Here is a 23729-nt window from a genome sequence, read left to right on the forward strand (position 1 = left end):
CGTAAAAAAAATTTATGAAAACGAAATGGTTTTATTCATATTAAAAATTATCTTTAAAAACAACACTCTATTAAACTAAAGACCAATACTATTGAACTCAGAAGTTATACTGCCCTGTAAATTTTTTGACGGTAGAAAAGAATTTAAAATGAATTTGAATCAAACTAGCCTTTTTTTCATTAAAAGTTTTAAAATTTAAATTTATTCATACCACTTTTTTTTAGAATATTGTCAATATAACAACATGAGCTAATAAAGGTTTGTTTACATTTTTGGGCAATAATAACTTCTGTTATTCTTCTCTACAAAAATTAAAAAGTTTTAATTAAACCGGTAGCGGTGGTATATTGTTATCCCTGATTCAAAAGTACATTAAATAAAACATAAGAAATACAGGGAGGCAGTTTTTAAATTTTTATCGGTGAATGTCATTTTAGTTAACTAAAGTGATAAGGATAAAATTAATCTTGCCGACCTCCGTGGCTGAGTAGGAAGCGTATGAGCATTTTGTGCGGAGGCATTCAAAGATATGGCATCTTTTCATACGCTACCAATTTCCACCAGGCTAATGACTATAGCTGTTAATTCCCACTGTTTCCTTCAAAAAAAATTTTTTTTAATAAAAAATAAATTAAAAAACTAACTAAAAAATAAAACAAAAAATTAAACAGATTTTTTCGGTTATTGCAAACCAGTTTACCAAAAATAATAGTTCATAATATTTGCTATATTATAAAATTGTGAAGTAGAAGTAAATTGTTATTTATTTTAATCCGTAATTAGGCTATGTTACAGATAGCATCGCAAGCTACGTTATTAATTTTAATTACATCTTCAATCAATTATTATATTTGTATACCTAAAAACAATAGACACTATTAAAAATACTCCATTCTGTTTTTACAATTTTCTTATAGTTACAGTACTGTCTATCTTATGACAAAGGAAAGTAAGGCAATCATGAAAAAAAAAACTTTCTATCCACTTTTTTTGTTTTTTTTTTTTTAATTTACGAGTTTATGAAACTTTAGGAACTGTATAAAAGAGAAGTAATTTTATTCGTTCGTTTTGCGCGCACGCGTGTGTGTTGGGTGTAGGAGAAGGGAGAGAGGTTAATTTCTCGGGATTGGTTGGATCAAAAATATATTCAAATTTGGTATGGTGACTTCTATATATGAGGAATTTAATGATAATAAAACTGAATCAGTGAATCAAAAAGTAAAAATAGAGGAGGATTTGGGTCATATCTTGGCTGGGGCTGGACTTAATAAATATTTTACTTAAACGAATTTTAAAAAAGATGAACACTTTTTATCTTATAGATTTTTTTCTCAAGAGAAAGAGTTTGAAACATTTTTAGGTAAAAAATAAATATTTTTTGGCCGAGTTTAATAACGAGGTAGTCGTTTTTTTTCTTTTATGATAATTTAATAAAAAAATATTTTTTTAAAAAACAAATTAAAAAATAACTGAACTTACACTGAAAAGTTAAATTTATTTAGCCATGATAATATTTACTTCCTTGTACGAATTAACTGAAGTGTTGTAATCGCGAAAAATTTCGGTTTTTAGATTTCAACGGTAATATCCATTTTTATCATCCCTGAATCCATTTTGACAAGTTACGATGTGACATCTGTACGTACGTACGTACATATGTATCTTGCATAACTCAAAAACGATTAGACGTAGGATGTTGAAATTTTGGATTTAGGACTGTTGGAACATCTAGTTGTGCACCTCCCCTTTTGATTGAAATCGACTGAATCAAAGTGTCCAAAAAAGCCCAAAACCAAAAAAAAATTGGATATTGGACTTTTTGTTAACTACTGTAATAAGCCCTCATTCAGAGATTTTCAATTATATATATCATAAGTCGTAATTATTTTCATTGGTTCCAGTACAGCCAAATAAAATTTTAATAAAATATTTGAATCTTTAAAGGGAAAAGCACCTCTGTTCGAATCCGACATAATCTCCTTTTTTTTACTTTTTTTGTTTTAATTTAAATGTATTGATTTATTAATAATTATGAAGCTCTGATTGTTAAAAAAAATTACGATAAATAATAAAATAAAGAAAAAGTATGAGAAGTTATTAATGAAATAAAATTTTATGTACTTTTCATTTAAAAAAATGTGTATATGTAGTTTAATAGGTGTACAAGGAAGTCATGTGGTGTCCACATCAGATTTTTAGTCATGTGCAAGCATCGTTATTTCTTTTAGAGATCATTTTACTTTTTTTATTTTCTTTTAGAGATCATTATACACTTAATTGCACTTCATTTATATTTTATTAAATTAAATTAATTAATAAAATTTATTTATTTATTTTTTGACATATTAAAAATTTTCTCACTTTCCAGATTTTTTAACGTTAAAGCAACAGAATAGTCAATCATGTTCAACAAATATAAATAAAAATCAATTTTAATTTTCAATTAACTTAGTAAAAGGACGGGAGAAACTAAATGAAGAATAATGATTTAAAGAAAACACTAATTAAAAAGTTATTAATTTGAACTGTTGAAGTTTTTACGGTAAAAATATTTTCTATTGTTATAGAAACACAAAAAGCATATAATAATGATAAATAAATAAAAATAAAATATATTGTTTACGACTGTTTAAAAAAAAAGCATAGTCATTTTGTTTGATTGCAATATTCACTGTATAAGTATACATCATAATATAGTTTGTATGTGAATAATAAAATGCAGTGTACAGTAGTTAACAACGAATAAAGAGCTAGAGAGTGATAGAAAAAAGATATTTTATATATATATACTACAACAAAAGCGGGCGGCTTTCTTCTCTATATCTCAACCAGTATTATGTTATCATCTATTTTATAAAGTGTTCATAACAAACACAAATCAAATTATTTGCTTTTAAAATTAGAAATTCTATCATAAAGCTACTATTACTGGTATCTCTTAACCTTGCATTTATAAAAATTAATATTATCACTAAATAGTTATTATAAATTACTCTTAAATGAAAAAAATATGTATATTATTATTCATAGGTTTATTAATTCTTAAAAGTAATTGCATCAAAATTTTAAAAATTACATACTGTCAGAAAGTTATTTTAAATTTTTTTTTATTACAAGAATGAAAACTAATAAACACAGAAACAATCTGGCCTACTTACCAAGTATACAATTGTATTATTCCTTACAAACTCCATATTAGGTAATTTAATCGATTGCAGATGAATAAAGACTTGTTGTTTATGGTCTTACAATCATATATTAAGGTATGCTATTTACCGTTATTAATTCTATACATAATATAAATAAAATGGACAATCACATACATTTTATTCCCAATGTTTTCAGTTCTGCCTGGGCAATTTTTAAACATTAAATTTTTACTTTTATTAGAGTATTTGAATTATTATTCAGATAAGATAACGTTTATTTATGTTATTAAATAATATAATAAATAAGGTCCAATTATTAATTATTTTTATGACAATTGAGTTCTGTAGCACGTAAAAGATTTAGCAAACTTTACAGGGATTTGAAACTAGAGATGGAAATTGAAAAGGGCTCAAGGCAAAAAACAACCACTCCCTTTACGTAGGGTTGGGATGTCGACTTCCGCGCCAAATGTTATTTTCTTTTAATAGCAGTACAAAATTAAAAGTATTGTTAATTATTAAGCTAAGAAAAACTAAAAGAAAGTAGGAACAGACGAAATCTCGACTTTCAAAATCAGAAATTGATCAAGAAAATAATCTGAAGAGATCTGGGAAAAAAGATATTTCTAGGAATAAGAAGCTCCAATATAAAAAAAGGGCAGTAACAAAAAAAATCAGGAAAAAGGCCAGTGACGTAAAGCCAAGACTTAAAATGAACTAGCGGAAAGGAACAATAGGGACGCTAAGAAAGGTATTAAATATGGTCCATAGTTAGCACGAATAAAAAGAATTACAAAAAAATCATATTCAAACAGTATACATTTTTCAAACACAATTGGATACACTGGGTTGATACACCCTTTTTCTATTTTTTATACATTTTTGATTAGAAAATTTATGGTACATTTTTAATCATTTGTTTTTCTTTAAAGTTTTGTTTTCTTGTTTTAAATATATATATTGTTTTTATCTTATTTTATTGTTGATATAATAACTATTCCAAAAGGTCGCCTCTAATAAACTACGGTCATTTGTCCGTATCTGCAGTTTTTTATAATTTTCCTTTTGATTAACTACTAATTCATGTGTTTTTACTTTAGGATACTGTCAATGAATTAGATGAATCATATACAAAGAAAAAATGAACAAAGCTTTCACACTTCATGAACCAGTTTTTAGAAAAAGATATTATGGATAACGTTCTGTGAATTTTATCTTTCTCTTAAACATTAAGAGGCTTTCATTTATTCTTTTCCCTATTGAAACAATATATTTTTTCGTTTTATCAAAACTTTACAGCACTTTCTTTTAACAAACTTCTTTTACAAACTGCTTTATGTAATATTTAATTTTTTTATGTATTTGTACCCAGGTTATAGTACTAAGGAAAAAAAATTAAACCTACTCCGTTAGTGTTGAATTTTTTTTTTTTTAATTTATGTACTAAGAATATATTTTAGTTAGAGAAAACTTCTTTCCAATTTTTACGGGGTATGGAGGTTACATCCTCGTTTTACAAATACTGTGTTTTATTTTAGGATTCAGTATTGATCATTTTCAAACGATGAAAATTAATTAAATATAATTTAATTTCATAAAACTTTTTTTGATATTTAAAACAGGAGTTTTCTTTCCTTTATCTAGTAGGAACAAGTTTCTATGATGTAATTATTGTAATTATATTCCAGTAAAACAGTTCCGGAACAAGATTAAAATCATGTTCGAAAAATTCTCTTATGAAACATATATATATATATATATTTTTTTTTTTTTGATTGGTTAAGAAGTACGAATGTCCTATTATTCAGCTTGTATAATAAAGAATAAAACTTGTATGGTTTTTTTTAGTATTGTAACAGAAAGGATAATTTATGTACAATGACTTCTCTCCTTGTCAAGCATCAGTCCTTAACATTCATTCCTTAACAATGAAGTGAACTTGGATATAGGAAAAAAGAGATAATTCTAAAGAAAAAAATAATAATCATTAATGTAGGTTTATTTTTATTGGAATAATAGAATTTTTCTTTCAGCTTAAGTAAAAATTTTCTCCCGCCATAAATAAAAAGGATTTGTATGCTACTTTAATTCCCTTCTTCGTCTCTTCATATCTCTCTTTAAACGTCCTACACAAATCGAAGTTTGCATATATAATATTAGCGTTAGGGTGTAAAAGTAACAATGTGCAATATAATAAAACTAAGAAAACTAAACTGACCTGGTCAAACCGGACAAGTCTTAGGAAGGAACGAATAAACAGCGGAGCGAGATCTTTGAGATCAGCGACGTTTTACTTTATAAGGGAGCCACGGCCTGTACCTGATCACGTACAGTCGGTGGTGCAACGACAGACATTACTTAAAGTCGCTGTTGTTGAGTGTAATGATAAAATAAATGGTAAGTCGATAAAGACTACGATGTAGATGAAAGATCGACCGGCAACAATAAATAAAATTATTATTTTATTTTAACCTTATCAGTTAATCACCAGTAAACAATAATGAAAGTACTACGAAAATGCATAATTCAACCGATTCCTCATTTTATAACATTAGAAACGCCTGCATCAATTGGTTGTCATTTTTACCGGTATTAAATATATTTATTAAAAACAACCCTAATATCATAAATAATTTTTTCAATAAGGAAAAATTATAAAACAACGAAATAAGATAAAATATTTCATTAATGAGCTTTAATGTTCAGATTGAACTTTGTTCCTACTAAGGTTATCTAAACTATTATACGGTAGACTAATCACGCATAATATATTGAAATTCAAAAACATTACAAAAATAATAAAATAAGAAAATTTAATCCTTTTTTTAAACAAAAAAATATGACCCACAAATTTTAATGAAACACCTGTCTCAAAATAATAACTTATACCCTTTATAATAGTTAAAGAAAAAAGTAATAAATAACTCAGCATGATGTATAAACTAATTTAAAATTTCACTTTAAGGGTCTGTTACAATTTCCAATCTATGTTATGGTACATTAGTTTAAAATCAATAATTGCATTGATCAATTGACTATACGTGATAATTCAAGCTCCTTTCTTTATATCAAACTTAACGCCTGATATTATTAGATTACATAAGCCCAATTTTAATTTTAGAACCATTATTATAAACATATATTTATATATAATTAACTTGTATTAAGCAATTATTCATACGTAAGGTTTTTTTTAATTTTTATTGTAATGTTACAGCAACTTTACAATCTGTTCAGTAAAAGAATTGAACAATAAGTAAATAATACCTATTTGGACCAACATTAAGTAGCCACAGACTCAGTGGTTCGTGACTTAATAATAATAACAAAATAGAAGAAATGAAATGAAAGCACTCAGCAAGGCAGAACTATAAAGTCACCTAATGGAAACTACAAATCAAATCAAGAATATTGTTTCTCAGCAATCTTGAAAAATCATTGACTGTGTTATCTAATAAACTGACTGTCATATAACTTGGGTGCCGATCCAAACGATTTTGATATCGTAGGCTTGCCAGAGAGCTCTCCTGTCGAACGGTTTGCAAATTAAAATCATTATATATGAGGTTATTGCTTATGTAGCAGGGTATGTTTAGCATTTTCCGCAGTGTTTTTGTCTGGTAGCGTTCAAGTATGTCAATATTGGAGTTGCTTGCTGTACCCCACAATTCAAGCCCGTAAGACCAAATAGGCTTCAAAATGGATTTATAATCAATCATTTATTTTCTACTGAAAGCCGAGATCTATGTCCATTAGCCAGTATATGTTTTTAAACTTGAGTTGACTGTATCCGCTTAGATTTGATATGTTTTACTCAGCTAAGTCATCGGTCAAGATGAAATCCTAAATATTTACAGTCTTGAGAACTTGAAATTGGAATACTGAAGTTAGAAACAGTTGGACAGTGTTAGGTGTCCTAACATGCGTAAAGTGTGGTTAAAAAAAATCAGTAAAGACCGTTTCATCGTAAAATATTTATTCTGAAAATTAATAAATATTTTTTATTTTTGTTAAACTTTTTGTTAAACTACCTTATACTACTTCTCTATATAATCGCTTCATTAATCAAGAGATTTATCGTAGCGATACACCAGCTTCTATATACCCTTTCATATTCTTCTGTTGCTAGTCCATTTAGCCACTGATTAACAGCATTTTCAAGTTCATCGTCGCCCGCAAATTGCTTATTATTCAAAAATTCTTTCAATTTCCCCCAAAAATGGTAATCAGAAAGAACTATCCGGACTATATGGTGGGTGATCTTAAATTTTCCATCCAAATGTTCTCAGTAAATCACGTGTCGGACCCACAACATGTGAAGTGCATTAGGATGACGCTGACGGCAAGCCACCCACGTTGCCGATTTTGAATGACGCGCCGTAACATCCGTAGAGTTTAACAGTAGGCTACGCATTCATACTCGTTCCACGTAGCGTGAAATCAATCAGCAGTATGCCAAACCGATCCCAAAAGACTGTAGCCATCAATTTGCGTCCAAATGGCTGTGGCTTGACCTTTTTTGGTCTGGTTGGTGATTGATGATGGCGCAATTCACTTGACTGTCGTTTTCTCTCGGGCGTGTTATACGAAATTCATGTTTCGTCACCGGTAACAACTGAATTAAGGAACTTATCACCTATCTTTGTGTAAAGCATCAAAAATTCCGAAGCAGATCCCATTCGGATTTTTTGTGACGTTCCGTTACGACGTGCGGCACCCAACTTGCACAAACCTTTCTGAAGCCTAAATGGACATAAACAATGTGACCGATAACAGCTCTTGAAACATCAGGAAAAAGAAGGGCCAGGTCGGAAATGTTGAATACTAGTTCGTGGATACCGCTGTTCTTTGGTGGTTGGGTTTCAATTAACCACACATCTCAGGAATGGTTGAACTTACTGTACAAGACTACACTTCATTTACACTCACACATATCATCCTCATTCATCCTCTGAAGAATTATCTAAACGGTAGTTACCGGAGGCTAAACAGGAAAAGTTTCCTGATTTCATCATCAACGCGTTTCAACAAATCCTCGGTGATTTCGAGGGCCTCGCTTCATCATGCGCATTAATTCTGTTATTTCTATACCTTTCGCACAATTTTTGGACGTTTCTTTCATTCATTACATTATCACCGTACATAGAAACCAACTGCCGATGAATTTCAGCCGGATTAACGTTTTGATGGTTTAGAAAACGAATGACTCCACGTATTTCACAGTCGGCGGCAACGTTTCTTATTCATTTTATAACGTGATAACACAAACGTAATCAGAGATATTACAACGAGACAACTCAGAAACAACAATGCAGTGTGTATATTACTGGCGTAGCCATGAACAACAAAGGTTCGCCAACCTTAAGGAGAAAAATTTCTCAGCGGTCTTTACTTTAGAGATATCTCTCATAATATTCCTTTAAGACGTTTTCCTATTCCAGCTTTGGCTGTTATCAGAACATGACTAGAAGTAGTATATTAAGCTTATGTTCATTACTAAATATAGTAATTTTGCTAATGAAGAGAGGAAAGGAACTGTCCGTACAAAGAAGATTTGCTAAGGATATGGCCTCTACAATGTTTTCCTTGGATATTTTCGGCATTGTATTGTACCTTGTTGAATATTCAAACAATTAACCCGGTCTCCATGAAGCTATTAGACTGTAAAAAAATAAACTGTTTAATTATTAACAGCTTATTTGGTTATATGCTCCATTGTAATACCTATATTTGTAAATATATTTTCCATGATCTATAATATCACCTAAAATAAAAAAGTATATATTGAAAAAAATATATATTACTGCTATTTTTATTCAGGTAATTCCGTGCTTTGAACCATTAGGTTAATAAAATGTAAAGAATTCGTGAAGAAGTATTCAGCTACACTAACGGTAATAACAATAAATTTAATTTAAAAAAAAATTAGTAATGCAACAAAAAATGATTTTGTTATCACTTATATATCACTTGTTATATCACTTAATTTTATAGTTAATTTTTAACTATAAAATTAAAACTTTCGCTGTTAACAAAGGATAATCTATTTACTTATAAAATAAATAACCTACAGCAAAAAAATAACAAATAATAAATATTTAATAATAAATTAAACATTTTAGTGAGATTCCAGAAACTTCGTATAACTGAGTTTGCATTAATTATTATTTATATTTTATTTAAAAAGAACAGCTTAATTACGACACTTTGACAACCGTAAAAAATTAAAGTGGTGTACATTATTATGAATTCATGGAACATACACATAATTTAATCACTGAAGTGAAAAGCTTCAACACTTCGATATTATCGATAAAGCAGCGACTTTGTAAAATGATAATAATGCAATGACGATTGTATTTGCTATCAATTGGATTCAAATTTGCATGTAAATTACTTTAGTTTTTTTTTAATCTAAATATTATTTCTGTAATATTTTCAATCTTTATCTACCGAGTGTACAAAAAATAATATCGGGATTTTAATTTGTTATAATATTTGTTAGATGAAATGTAGTGTTAACTTAAGACTTTATTAGAATCTAAGAACAAAAGGACAATTTTTAATCCCACAAATTTGTTAGGAAAGTTATCGACGAACTAGCAAATCCGGCGATGATGGTATGGAATGTTTTTCCAAATGCGCCCAAACCGTTTGAAGGTTTTGAAGCATACTGCGAATAGAAGTAGCTGTCGCTCCATTACTCCAGATATTTTGATTAGAGTAAGGAATGAAATCTGTTATCGGTTGGATGTATGCCGCGTGACGGTAAGTGTTCACATTGAACACTTCTAGTAAAGAATATAATAGTTATTCTTTTATTTTATTTGTGATTTTATTTCTATAAGTCAAATTTAAGAGATATTAAATAGCTTTAAAACCCCGATATTCTTTGTTGTCCTCCTTTTACATTGTATTGCAAATATTAAGGCGTAAAAAACCGGATTGCTAGGACAATTAATTTTATATAAATCAACTAATAAGATATATTCTGGTTTTTACTAATTTATATTTTATTAATTCTTGGGTAAGGTAATAAAATAAATAGCGTTTGGTTACTACAATGTATTTATTACACTATAGTAAATAAATTTACGTTGATGGACAGTGAATTGTTGTGTAAGATAATTATGTATCTCCATTAATTGTTATTGGAGGTGAAAGTTGTATGATTGATATGTCAATTTTTATTGATCACTTAACCTGTTATTACCAGTTAAGTTATAACATATATAGTAGGCATCCTGCCAGATCGCTTTTTATAAATCTTCCTACGCTTTCTGATAAAAAATTGTGAAAGATATGACGTTCTTAATATTATAAAATAAAATTTTATTGTTTTATCTGAAAATACATCATAAATGATTATTATTCTACTGTAGTTTGAGAGATTTTATAGACATACGAACTGTAATGTTGTTCAGTAATTGACTGAAAATGAATAAATCTAACCAACATATCCTTAAGATATACATTAATATTTCCTTACTTATTGATTTACTTAATTATTTTGCACTTCATTATAATCCAATCAAAACACATTTCTTTTAATTATAACAGTGATTTGATTTAACTGTTACATTTTTTTATATTTAAAAAAAATATAAATCTATAGCATTTTTTTAATTATAGTCACATTTACCACAGAAAAAAGGAAGAAAAATAAGTTACATGGATTGAGGAGGTACAGAAAAGTTGGCGTACAACAACTTAATTTATATGCGTCTTAACAACTTACTAATCTGCCTCACAACGTTTTCCTAAAAGATATGAATGACATTTTCTTAATTACGTAGATTACATATTGACTTACTAGCAAGAGTCCATGTCCTTTTAAAAACAGATATATTCTGTCATAAAGAAAAATTATTTATAACTAGCGGACTCAGCATGCTTCGCTATTGCTAGATTTAAGTATATAAACATATAAATAGATTAAATGAAAACAATTGAAAGTTTGATGAAACATTAACAAAATGAACATTACAGAATTTCACAAAATCTAACCTTTTCCTTTCTCCCTTTTTCCGTTTTATCATCCCCCTTTCCCTCTTCCTACGTCCCTTTCACCCCTTCCCTTCCTCCTTTCACCGTTCCTTTCCACCACTTTTCTTTTCCATTTTCAGTTTTACCACATTCATTTTCCCTTCCCTTTCCCATTTCCCCTTTTCCTTCATCTTTCCCTTTCCTTCACCCATTTCTCTTTCCCTTATTTCCCTTTACATATTCCTCTTTTCCCCTTCCGCCATTTCTTTTTTCTCCTTTCCCCTTTCCATTTGCTTTTCCCGTTTTCCCCTGTTTTATTTTAACCATTTCCCCCTTTTCCCTTTTACCTTTATCGATTTTTCCCTACTTCCTGTTCCAATTTTTCCCTTTTTCCGTTTTTTCCCGCGAGTAAATCGGTCCAGTATACTCATATTACATATAAGAGGGAGTATAGCGGACACACATATTGGAACATTGAAAAGGAATCGTAAAATATTTAGTACAGTGTGTGCTGCTTTTACGTCTAACAGATAGCGCTATTTAAAAAAAACATGTTTTTACCTGTCACAGATATGACATCTTAGGTATATAAAATAGTAGGTATATAAAAACACGCGCTTTTTCGAATGCAACGTTGTGTAAAAATTTCAAAACAATCGGTGAACTTTCGGAGATTTAAGATTTTGAACAAACGAACATTTACATTTTTATATTTTAGATTTTACATCCACCCATGTATAACTTTCCTGGCAGCACAATCGCAGTAAGTATTTTAAACTGTACTCTAATGAGTGTTGTTTTTGTTGGTTTTTGATAACCTGGATTCATGCTAGTAAAGAGGATAACCAAAGAAAAAAAAATTAAAAGAAAAAGTATTAAATGAATATTGTTGAATTAAATTGAATCTAGTAAATAACCTGTTTATTATTGAGAGAGCTAAAATATAATAGCTTATTACACTTTTTATTACAGATCCAAGGGGCGGGGCTCTCTGGCTAGACGATAATGGCAAGCGAAGCGAACTGGTGTAGGCCCCGGGGAAGCTCTGGAACGGCCTCGATTTCTGCCTGGGCCCCGGAAGTTGCTGAATCCGGTCGGCTACTGTTTTAATAAAATTAAAAAAATCAGTTAAAAAATATTATTGTGTTTATAATTTCTATTACTTTCCAAAGTTATTGACAGTTACAATTTTTTGTGCTTATCTCAATTAAAAGAACAGCAAATATACTTAAATTCATATTTTATTTATTCTAAGACTATCACTGAATAGAGCACATTTTTAATATTTTATTCCCGAAAGGCGGTGTATTTTATTGATTGCTGGACAGACTTTAATTATTTTTAAATAGTACAACATTAAATTTAATATTGAAAAAATAATAGCAAACGAAATAAATGGGGTAAGATAATTTTATATATCTTTAAAAATAACAGGAGATTAAAACTTTTCATTGAAAGACTACTATTTGAATTTTTCAAATACTGAATTTTTAAATCTTCTGTTCTGTATTTTTTCCCACCCATGAGTTCAAGAAAACATTTATATGTGAAAATCAATATGATATTTATATAATCAACTCAAACTGAAATTCGATTGATGTACGGAATGTATTTGTATAAGGGTTTATCCTTCCCAAGATCGTATCGTTAAATATTGCTTATATTCTAGTCGTTATTAAATATTATAATTCTCTCAGAAGGTAAAGTGGAAATATAAATTTGTTTTCCAATCCCTTTCCCATTAAAAATTATTTAAGGAAAAATCCTTCAAAATATTTTTACATAGTTTTTACTTTCCCAGCTATCTAGTTGGGATACTAAATAAGACAAAGAATGGTAAAATCAAGACAAATTTTAAATGTCGTGGGTTTTTTCAGATCCACTTTTCATATAATTTTAACATTGAAAAATTGTGGAAGGATGTATACATATTTATTATGTTGGGCTGTTTCTACTTGATATTTCCAGACTAGATAGTCCGATTTGAGTAAAATTCGGCATGATGATCTCTGTATACAGGACATTATTGATGCAATTTAATTTTGCTTACAATCGGTCGAGGTGAAAACGAGATACTGACCATATGAATCGTGTATCTCAAAATTTTACTCAAAGGGTGAATAAACTTTTTCACGCAGTTTAACGCCCATTAAGTAGTAGCTAAACTACTTTCTGATGGTGTTGTTCTTAACCAAAATCTCATAAAAGAAGGAAACAAATACGGCTTTTTAATTTTTTTTATTGTTTCTGGACACAGTCTCATTCGTTTACTAAAATTATATGATTTCATTACATTAGTATGTAACTTTGGTTATGCATTCGAGAAATTTCATTCAGGGATGGGAAATAATAAACCTATTTTTCTTCTTTTTTATTTTATTTATTTTTTCTAGCTGTATATCTTATTCAGACTTCATTAAAGGACTTTTATGAAAATCTTTCGATGATTTTTTAACATGCATCATTTATGCCATTTGATTTTGTTTACAGTTGATCAAAAGTTGAGAGATACGGTCACCATGGGCCATTTCCATATTTACTGAAAGAGTGTAATAATTTTTTTTTAAATAATTTTTTATTTGCATACTTTAATGTTCATCATAATTTTCGTCATAAGTAATATTATGTTGAGGGCGAACCTTTGATATACAGATTTGTACACCTTTCCCGGTAAAGCCGGGAAATGCAACCAACACTTTGCCGGTTTTCTTTAATAACTTTTGTACCGAATTTTGAATTTTATTTAACATACTAAATCGTCAATGTAAATCCGTAACTTATTCACCATTTTCCCGAACGAGTGGACAATAATCACTTATATATTCCTACCCCCCTCTTCATTTGTTCTTCTGCTATTCCCCTTCAAATCATATGTGTTTCCTTCTAACACGCGACGCGTATGATTTTTGTGACTATGTAGACTTCAGGATGGCTTAAATTAAATTTCACGTAGGTAAACAGTTAATTTTACTACAATTAGGATAATATTCCCTTCTATGGAAATTGTTTCTGCCCTTACGTACATATTTACATTAACCATATATGCTTGGTCCTCGCTTTTACACCTCTTTCCTTGTTTGACAATCAGATTGTTGAATTCGTTTATTCGCGCCTTAAATTTACTGTAATATTGTATACTTCATTATTTAATTTCAAGTCGCAAAAGGGTCTATAAAGCCTTTTATTATTTGCAATAATAAAGTCGTATTCAACAATTAGCTAGAGGTCTATAAACTTATAAAACTTCCAAACTATCTCAGTCCGACAGTTTAGGAACATCTACTATTTTTTTAAAACTCGATCTATTTTATGTGACCTTCCAACGATAAAATTAACAAACTTATTGATTACTATACTAAGAATTTGTTTTTCTACCCGTGCATTAATAAACAACCTTTCAGAACTACTTAAAATATAATAATGTACTTAAAATGAATGTACTTACTCATATAATCCACTTAAAATATACTTATTTACTTAAAATATTTTACAGATATATTTGAGTTTCTTTCAAAGTGAAATCCTATTTTAATCAAAACTGAATTACAAGATATGAAAAAAGTATAAAATCCAGATTGATTTCCATACGGGTAGTTCAAAGAGAAAATTCAAGATGTGGCTTAAAGAATATTGGCTTTACCATATACTGAATTACAACCGTCTCATATTTCTACTTCTCACGGTCGATATGTGGCTATTTTTATTCACAGGTGGATAAGCAAAAAAAGTAATTTTTAAGATTAGCTTACTATTTACAGAGATAATTCACGCTAGGTTTAAGATCTCTCTTCGATTTTCTACATCCATTTTCAAGTCCTATTTTACTAAACGATTTTGGAGTTGTTAATCAAAATAATTTTTCCTTACATTTCCTTGACGATACACTTTAGGAATAACTATATTATATATCAGCTTTCTATAACCCAGAATGTTGGAAAAACTTGCAATGAGTGAGTCAACGAGGGTCATTACCATTTAAATACATATATGTAAACTGAAAAAAGATTCAGACTTACGAGAAAAGTGACATAATTAGATCATAAAGCATTATGATAAAGTTACACATAAAGTTATGTGAAATTACGAGTGAAATGTAAAAATTATGAGCCAATAAAATACTATGGTTCTACAATTCTTCAACAAGTCAAAGCACTTAGAGAAAAAATTGTCGAGCAAAACTCAGTTTTAACATTCACACATAAACGGATTGATAACCATAAGTTATAGCCATAATTTAACTTGACATATTTAAAAAAAGTTGAATATATTTTCATATCACGAAATTATGCTCTTTATTTTAATAACAAAACTTATTACGACACCAAAAAAATAGGAAATCTATCATTAACTTAAAAGGCTTTAAACTATATATACATAAATGAGTTCTTATAAACAAAAAAATATTACATTAGATATTATTTAAATCAATAACTGTCAAATTTAAAAAAAATTTGTATGATTTTAAAAATAATTTCATCGATTTTATCAAGGACATTAAAAAGGTTTCTGATAAAATAACTCCAGAAACTTCAGTTACTAGTTTAAAAATATACTTTTGTTTTAGGCGAAGAGTTCTTTTATTATTATAATCATACTACGTCAGAGGAAAGTAATGTGTTTGAGTAATATATTTTTTCTCGTAAACTAAAGTTAACAACTTCACTGATTTCCATTAAAGGGCATCAAAACATTCCTCTCAATCAAGTGATTGACACTAATTGTATGACTATATGTAAAAAAATAGCCGACAGTAAATGTCAATTTGTTTCTTATCTGAAACTGAAAATCACATGGAAATCATCATAATGATTATCAAATAAAAAACCTCAACCTAAAAAATAATTAATTATTAATCTGAAAAAATGGGTTTTAATAACATAAATAATACAGAGTACTGTAAAAAACATTTATGAAAGGTAAATTATAAATTTTTAAAAAATTGTATTATAATTATAATATTCGCTATGTATTTACCATGACGTTTGTCAGTGTATAAAGTTAAAATTTTAATATTTTTAACGAAATATCGAACCAAATTATATAACCAGAGTTTAAATAAAAAGTCGCCGACCGAAATCATTTAAATCATGTGTTTTAAAACATGTTATTATGTAATTATTCTGTCATTTACAATAATTTAAATTTTTAAGTTGTAATATTAATAAGTAATTAGAATGTATAAAGATAATTTTCAAAAAGAATTAATTAATTGATCTGTATAGATAATATATATAAATATAAACAAACTGTCCTGACTCATCAATACACAGCTCAGACCACTTAACCTAGGTAAGTGAATTTTGGAGGGTATATATTTCATAACGTAGGCGGCCGCTAAGGAAAGATTTTGGAAACATCCGTCGACAAGAGGATGAAAAAGGGAAAACCTTTAAAGAAAAAAATGTATCTCAGGAACTGAAGGTGTTATAGTCATGAAAATTGCTATTTAGACAATTCTTTGTTACTAAGATTATACATATTTTACCATTTTTTAAAAATCCAATTTGGGAATTCCATATGGGGAGAAGTTTTCCCCTAAAACGGTGTTGACTCTCATCACGTTCCAGGAACAGAATATGAAGGACATAGAAATTAACCTACGGGAAAATGGTTTCTCTCATGGAGAGTTTTCAATGGCCTGATCCAGAGTAAGCTCAGTTGACTTTCGGATCTGAAAGGAAAACTGATAATGTAGTTTATAAAGTGTTTAAATAGATTTTTTGTACTCGCTTAAAAAAAAAAACATCGACCGCGAACGCTAATAAACATCGTTGATCAATAAAGTGTGCAGATATGAACATTCCCAGGTTAAAGCCAATAATTAGAAATAATTTTACAAGATCAAAATCTTCGCCAAAGTAAATCCACCAATTTGCTAATATGCCAACTAAACATCAGTTTAAAATTATGTTAAAATTTTTACAAAAATATAATTTTTGTTTTGAAAGCTTATTTTAGCTAAAATCCACACGAGCCAAGCCGCAGGTAATAGCTAGTTAAAATAAACTTAAATTAATTCATTTTTTTACGATTCTAAAAATAAAATAAAAACATGATACTAATAAAATCTATAAATTTAGTAGGAATACTGGTTTTATGATATTAAAAAGAAAAATTAAATTTTTATTAATAATAAATCAAATTCTTCAAAAATTCTTATACGTCTTTTGAATATCATTTAATTGGGAGCATGCCAATTTAAAAAATACAATTTTATATGCATATATATATATATATATATATATATGTGTGTGTGTGTGTGTGTGTGTGTGTGTGTGTGTGTGTGTGTGTGTGTGTGTGTATGTGTGTGTGTGTGCGTGTATATTATAACTTAAAAATTTAATATCTTTTAAGACCCTATTTTGCAAATGGTTAAGGAATACTGCCACAGTAATCATATGGTTTTCTTCTTCCATTTCATTCATAATAATAAAAATATTTTAATATTTTTTTTTAATCTCAACTCAAGCAGTTGACATTAAAACTAGACAGATGTACTGGTTGATAAGTCGTAGATCCCGTTTATCCACTTCTTCAAAGATATAATCTATTTAAATGGATATTTAAGCCGATTAAATCTTACGGTATTCAGCTCTGGAGAATTTCTAGTGATTCATCGATATTCTTGAACGCTTTCAGTCTAAGATCATTAGAGATATCTTCCATTGGTTTATTAATAACAAAATAAATACGTTTTTTGCAGATCTCAATATTTCTTGTTTATTCAACGATTGATGTGTATTTTTACCACTTAAATTATTTGGACCTAAATATTTAAAAAAAAAAAAAAAAAAAAAATTAGTTTTAACGGTAAAAATGTAAACTGATTTCATGATGTTATGAACATCAATCTAATTTTTTAATTTTACATTTAACTGATACCGTTACATACAATCCCAGTCAAAAGAGTAAAGTTAGTTTAAATAAATAAATTCAATATTCTCTTCGGTCCATAATAATGCATTAATACATCTTTCATTAATGGATAAACATGTTACTCTAAAATAAAAGTAACAAAGTAACTACCGCAGAATTTTGCTGGATGAATCAAGGTAAATCAAGGACAAAACCTTTAATACTGCAGGTTCTCAGAATACACAATTAATTATAAAACAAAAAAATTATGTGATTAAAGTAGATATTAATTATTTAAAATATAAACGGATGAAATAAAGTTAGGTAAGTACATATATATTCAAAATATGATAAATAACTACAAAATTATTTAAAATTCAGATATGCGTTAATGAGAATTTTTGAGTACATATTTTTGTACACATTAAACGAGATGAAGCAGAACATTCAGGGTTTTTTTAATTTCTTAATTACTATTACTGTGTAAATAAAACAAAATCTTTAAATTGTATTTTAAATAAGTTGATAGAAATATTTTTTATCGTTCGGATATTTATAAATAATGGCAACAGATAATAAGATCATTTCTCCTAAGCCTAAGTATTGTGTTGAGGTATACGAAAATAATACTTTTGTTTGATTTGGTAAAGGTGGATATTGTATTATTTTTTTAAAAGAATAAATAACAATTCTTTTTACTAAAGATTGCAGGTTTGTAGATATAAACAAATACATAGGTTAAAATTTCTAAATGATTTAAAAAGTCTAAACGATTTGAAATTTCCAATACATAATGCCCATCACGACTTAATGGACGCCCATTGAACACGATTCGATAAGATAAAATTAATCTTAAAAAAAAATAGAGATCGCATGAACCAATCAGAAGTATACTCCCTCCCATGAACAAAACTGAAGGAATGGTATAATATTTAAATTTTCTTTTTCTTTAAAATTTTTTAAGCAAACTTTACACTTTCGATTGGAATTGCCTTATAACGGCGCTTGTTACTTTTTAGTGAATAATTGATTTTTTATTTTAAATGCACTACTAAAAAAATTCTTTTTGTAGCGTTTCGTAAATTCTGTTTATTATTTTTTTCATTTATTCAACATTTATTTCATTTATAACATTTTCTCTACCATTACCTGATGATGATGGTCTAATAATCGAAATGACTATCTAATTTTAATTAATTTGTAAACGGTCTTTGAACGCTTTCTTTTTTTAATGTGTATTTCGTTGTTAAAGAAGAAAACTTTTCGTTAGATATATTCTTATTATTGGTTAAGAAAGAATGCAAATAGGAATTTTTTCTCTTTTTTTTTGTATGAAAATTAAAATTCTTTTAACTATCTTCTACCAATCTGAAAAATTCTTCGTTTGATATTTTTTAGAATGAAAATTTTTTATATGTAATTGTTTTTTATATTAATAAAGCGTACGAGTATATAAGTAATATAATAAAAAAAAAAAAAATTTGCTGCATTTCTGTACATTCCCCAACGTTCTTGATTCAACGAACAAAATATAGAAGATATTTTTTTATAAACGCTGTTGTCAGTTTTTTTTTTTTTATAGGAAGGAAGAATGTTACAGGATTAAGAATGATTAATTATCGGTAGAATGTTACATCTTTGATCATATATAAAATTTAAATGAATTTAGGAATTGAAACTGCCTGAGTGTGAAGTGTGTCTGAATCTACGGATGAAAATAGATAGACCTTTGAGACTGATTAAAAATTAAACAAAATATTAGTTTATTAGACCAAATAATAAAGTACATCGTATTCATCCGGCCAATGAGATTTATTTCTAGTTTTATTTTCATTATACCTATCGCCAAGAGTTTAAAAGATGCACGAGTCAAGTTAAAAATATTAGAATTTATAATAAACTCAACGACAATTCTCGTCCAACAAGTTTTTAGAACTAGAAAATGTTAATATACTATTATAAAAGCTTACATAAAAACCAATTAGTAAACAGACTTGAATTCAAATGTTGATGTTACGACCTACGTTCATTTTTTTTTCTTTTTTAAGATTTTCTTCAGTTTAATGAAACAAGAATGTATTAAGATAATCCTTTTCTATTTCAATAACTTATTTTATTTTCTCATTATATATTTAGTTAGACCTTGATGAAAAATAATTTTTTTTTAAATCTAAAAATATTTAAGAATCCCTCTGAAAATATTTCCTTAAACCACAACGATGAAATTGAAAAAAAAAACAAATCAAAACAAACTTGGCATAAAATATACAAAACTTGACTTCGTCATTGTATAACTGGAAATTGTAATGGAATTTAGCCAAAGGAACGTTAAGAGGCCTTACATGGAGGTCCGCCAATCTCCTTCTTAATCTAAAATTTCATCTTGGTTTCTTTTTATTTATTGACTCTTATGTATTTTCTTTGCCTGGGTAACCTGATTTCTTATAAATTTGAACAGCTAACATAATATAAAAAAAGGTAAATCTTAAATTCTCAAAGGTACGTGAAGTTTTAAATTTTACGAAAGGCAGTACGTCACTCGTTGCTTATTTACAACATTAAGTGCTCTATTTTATAGTATTCAGTATGAAAAGAATCTATAAGAAAACCATTTACGTACAAATATTACAGAAAAGAAAATTATGAACGTCATTAAAACAAATAAAATTAAAAATAAAATGAACATACTAAAATAACTTTATTATAGCTTTTATAAATATATTTTTTGTTATAAGCTAACGATATGTCGCTGATTTGATTCCCCAACTCTGCTTGACAGTTTATTTTTATTTTTTCGGTCAGTAATTTATAATACATTACCTGAGTCAGTAAAACAAGGGATATATTCCTCCACTCTTCCTTTACTACAGTGTCCCATAAGTTTCCATACATAGAAATGAACATATTTTTATGAAAACCATTTTCATTTACACAATAAGTTTGACATAACTACCACAGTTTTGAAAACACATATCGATGTGTTTTCAAACAGCTGTCGTCATTTTTTAAGTAAATTTTATAAAGATTAAATAACATTATACCTTTTATTTTTTTTATTATTTATACATAAAAATAGTTTTCATAAAAAAAAATGTATATTTTTCCTTAAAGAATATTCTGAAGATTTGTTGCAGAGACAATATTTTATGCTTGCCAGCACCATACATCAAGAATGTGTAAATTGTTATAATAATATAAGAACAGTAATTCCATCATTTAACAATGAAATAATTCATAAAGCCGAAAAAATAGTACAACTTTTTGCCGAGTTGTAGTAGCAAAGATAACAGCTGGTATTCCAGTAATACTAGTAATATTACATAGATACCAGAATATAAATGTGGAACCCACCAGGTTTGTCTAGAGGTGAACGCGTCTTCCCAAATCAGCCGATTTGGAAGTCGAAAGTTTCAGCGTTCAAGTCCTAGTGAAGTCAGTTGTTTTTACACCGATTTGAATACTAGATCGTGGAGACTGCACAGTGGTAAAGTCGTGTGCACAGATTGTAAAGTCTTGCACAGTCTCACTGTGCAAGACTTTACTTCATTTACACTCATACAAATCATCCTCTGAAGTAAAGAAAAATAAATTAATATAAATATGAAGAAGAGATACCCAGTTGAAATTGTATGATGTTATGGCCGTTCTAACAACGCTATATGACAGCAATAAATACACTAGCAAAACATAGAAGCTGCAGAAATTTCTAAGAGCAGTTAGGGATATTTCCGACTTGATTACCTTAGAAATTTATATATTCGAATTGGAAGTAACTAGTATCCACGACATATTATCAAGATACCAAGAGAGATGGAAAAATCATGTTCAAAGGATGGGAAGTATTGTCATGGATGGGAAGTCATTAGGCAGACGAAGTGTGGGTTCACCAATGAAAAGACGGAAGGATAATTATCAGTACCGGAAGAAGCATAAGGCCTAAATCGTGAAAGGTAGAAGAAAAAAAGCATAAATTAATATAATATTTAAAATTAAAGTACGCGATAAAATGTTAATTTCATTACAAAAAAGAATGATTTAAAAATATCTATAATTATTAATTTTTATTTATTTATTTTTTAATTAATAATATATTATTTATTTTATTTAAACAATTATAAATCAATGTCTTTAAAAATTAAATTAACTCTTTCACGTTTTCATTTGATAAAAACCTTCATTGCAACGTTTACAATTTTTTTTCTGATTAATAAACGAATATTTTACACTGTAAAATAATTAAAATTTTTAACGAACGGGATGAAGTGTACGAGTACAGTAGATAATAAATATCTAATACACGGACATTAATCTACGCCATGTCAATAACAATTTATAACCGTATAGACCACACACTCAGGTCATCAGGTAGTTATATACATGTATATGCAAACAGTCTAGCCAACATGTATTGTATTATACCCGTATAACATTATGCGTACACAATTTGTGGTTTTTGAACAGCCTATAAATTAATAGCTATATAAACGCCCATTGCATATGATTGCGCTAATTGGAGGCCACTTCCGGCTTGTGGTAATGTTAATGGCCATTGCACTTTAGGGGTTGATAGCCAAAACCCGTCCTACTAATTGGAATATTATCAAGATCTGTTTAATAATAGGGGTGGAAAAACCGACGGTAATTGTCTTGTATTAATATTTTGATAATCTGTTCAAAGCGTAAATTTTTAATGTAAACAACAAATAAACACAGATTAACTTTGTTGAATCCAGTGTATAACTTATTATTATTATTATTATTGTTATAGATCAATTTAGATCGTAATACGAATTGTAACTATACTCCATTGTACAGAATGAATAAATGAATGTATATCTATGATGGAATGGGTCAAATGGTTGACATTTACTTTCCGACAGGATTTCTGACCCAACCGGTACTAATTTTGCTTCAATACTAAACGGCTTCGATAGTATCCGTTCGTCAAGATGTCGAGTTGAAATTAACACATACCCTTTTCTTTTTTTTCCTGTTTAGCCTCCGGTAACTACCGTTCAGATAATACTTCAGAGGATGATATGTATGAGTGTAAATTAAGTGTAGTCTTGTACATTCAAGGAAGTCAATACTGGAATTGCACGCCGTACCCCCCCCCCCCCAATTCAACTCCATAAGTTCAAACAGGCTTCCAAACATTTTTTTATAAATCAATTTCATTTATTTAATTTTTTTTTGAGAATGTTACGAAAGGCAATAGAAATAGTGAACAAGTTTGATTTAAACCCTCCAGTAACCAAAAACTCCAGAAAGGTTTCTCCTATAATGAACGTGCTTTATTTAAAAATTCAGGTAAAAGTTTAATAAAGCATCCCTGAAATCTTCCAAACCATTAGAAATTATTCGTCAACTTAAAAACAAACTTACAGACTAGAAAAGCTAATTTAATTAAATTCGCTAATATCTTAAATACATTATTTCATTACATCAATAATTTTTTGATACACCAATAATTTCAGTGGAATAGATTCTGGCTGCTGAGTCCTCCCAAGACATTACATAAAATACGGGAGAACGTGCTCGAGAAACTTCTTTCCCCGAGCCGAGTTAAGTCATCAACTCGGCTAAGCATTGGACACACCAGGCTTACCCACGTTCACCTACTTGGCTCTCCTCAGAAAATCTGTGAGTCTTTCAAGGTCAAATGATCCGTGTACCACCTGCTCTTTGATTGCCCAATCTTTAGAACCATCCGACAAAACTTACACCTGGGTTTGGACG

Source organism: Lycorma delicatula, chromosome 3, assembly GCF_047948215.1.
Source record: "Lycorma delicatula isolate Av1 chromosome 3, ASM4794821v1, whole genome shotgun sequence".
Lineage (NCBI taxonomy): Eukaryota > Metazoa > Arthropoda > Insecta > Hemiptera > Fulgoridae > Lycorma > Lycorma delicatula.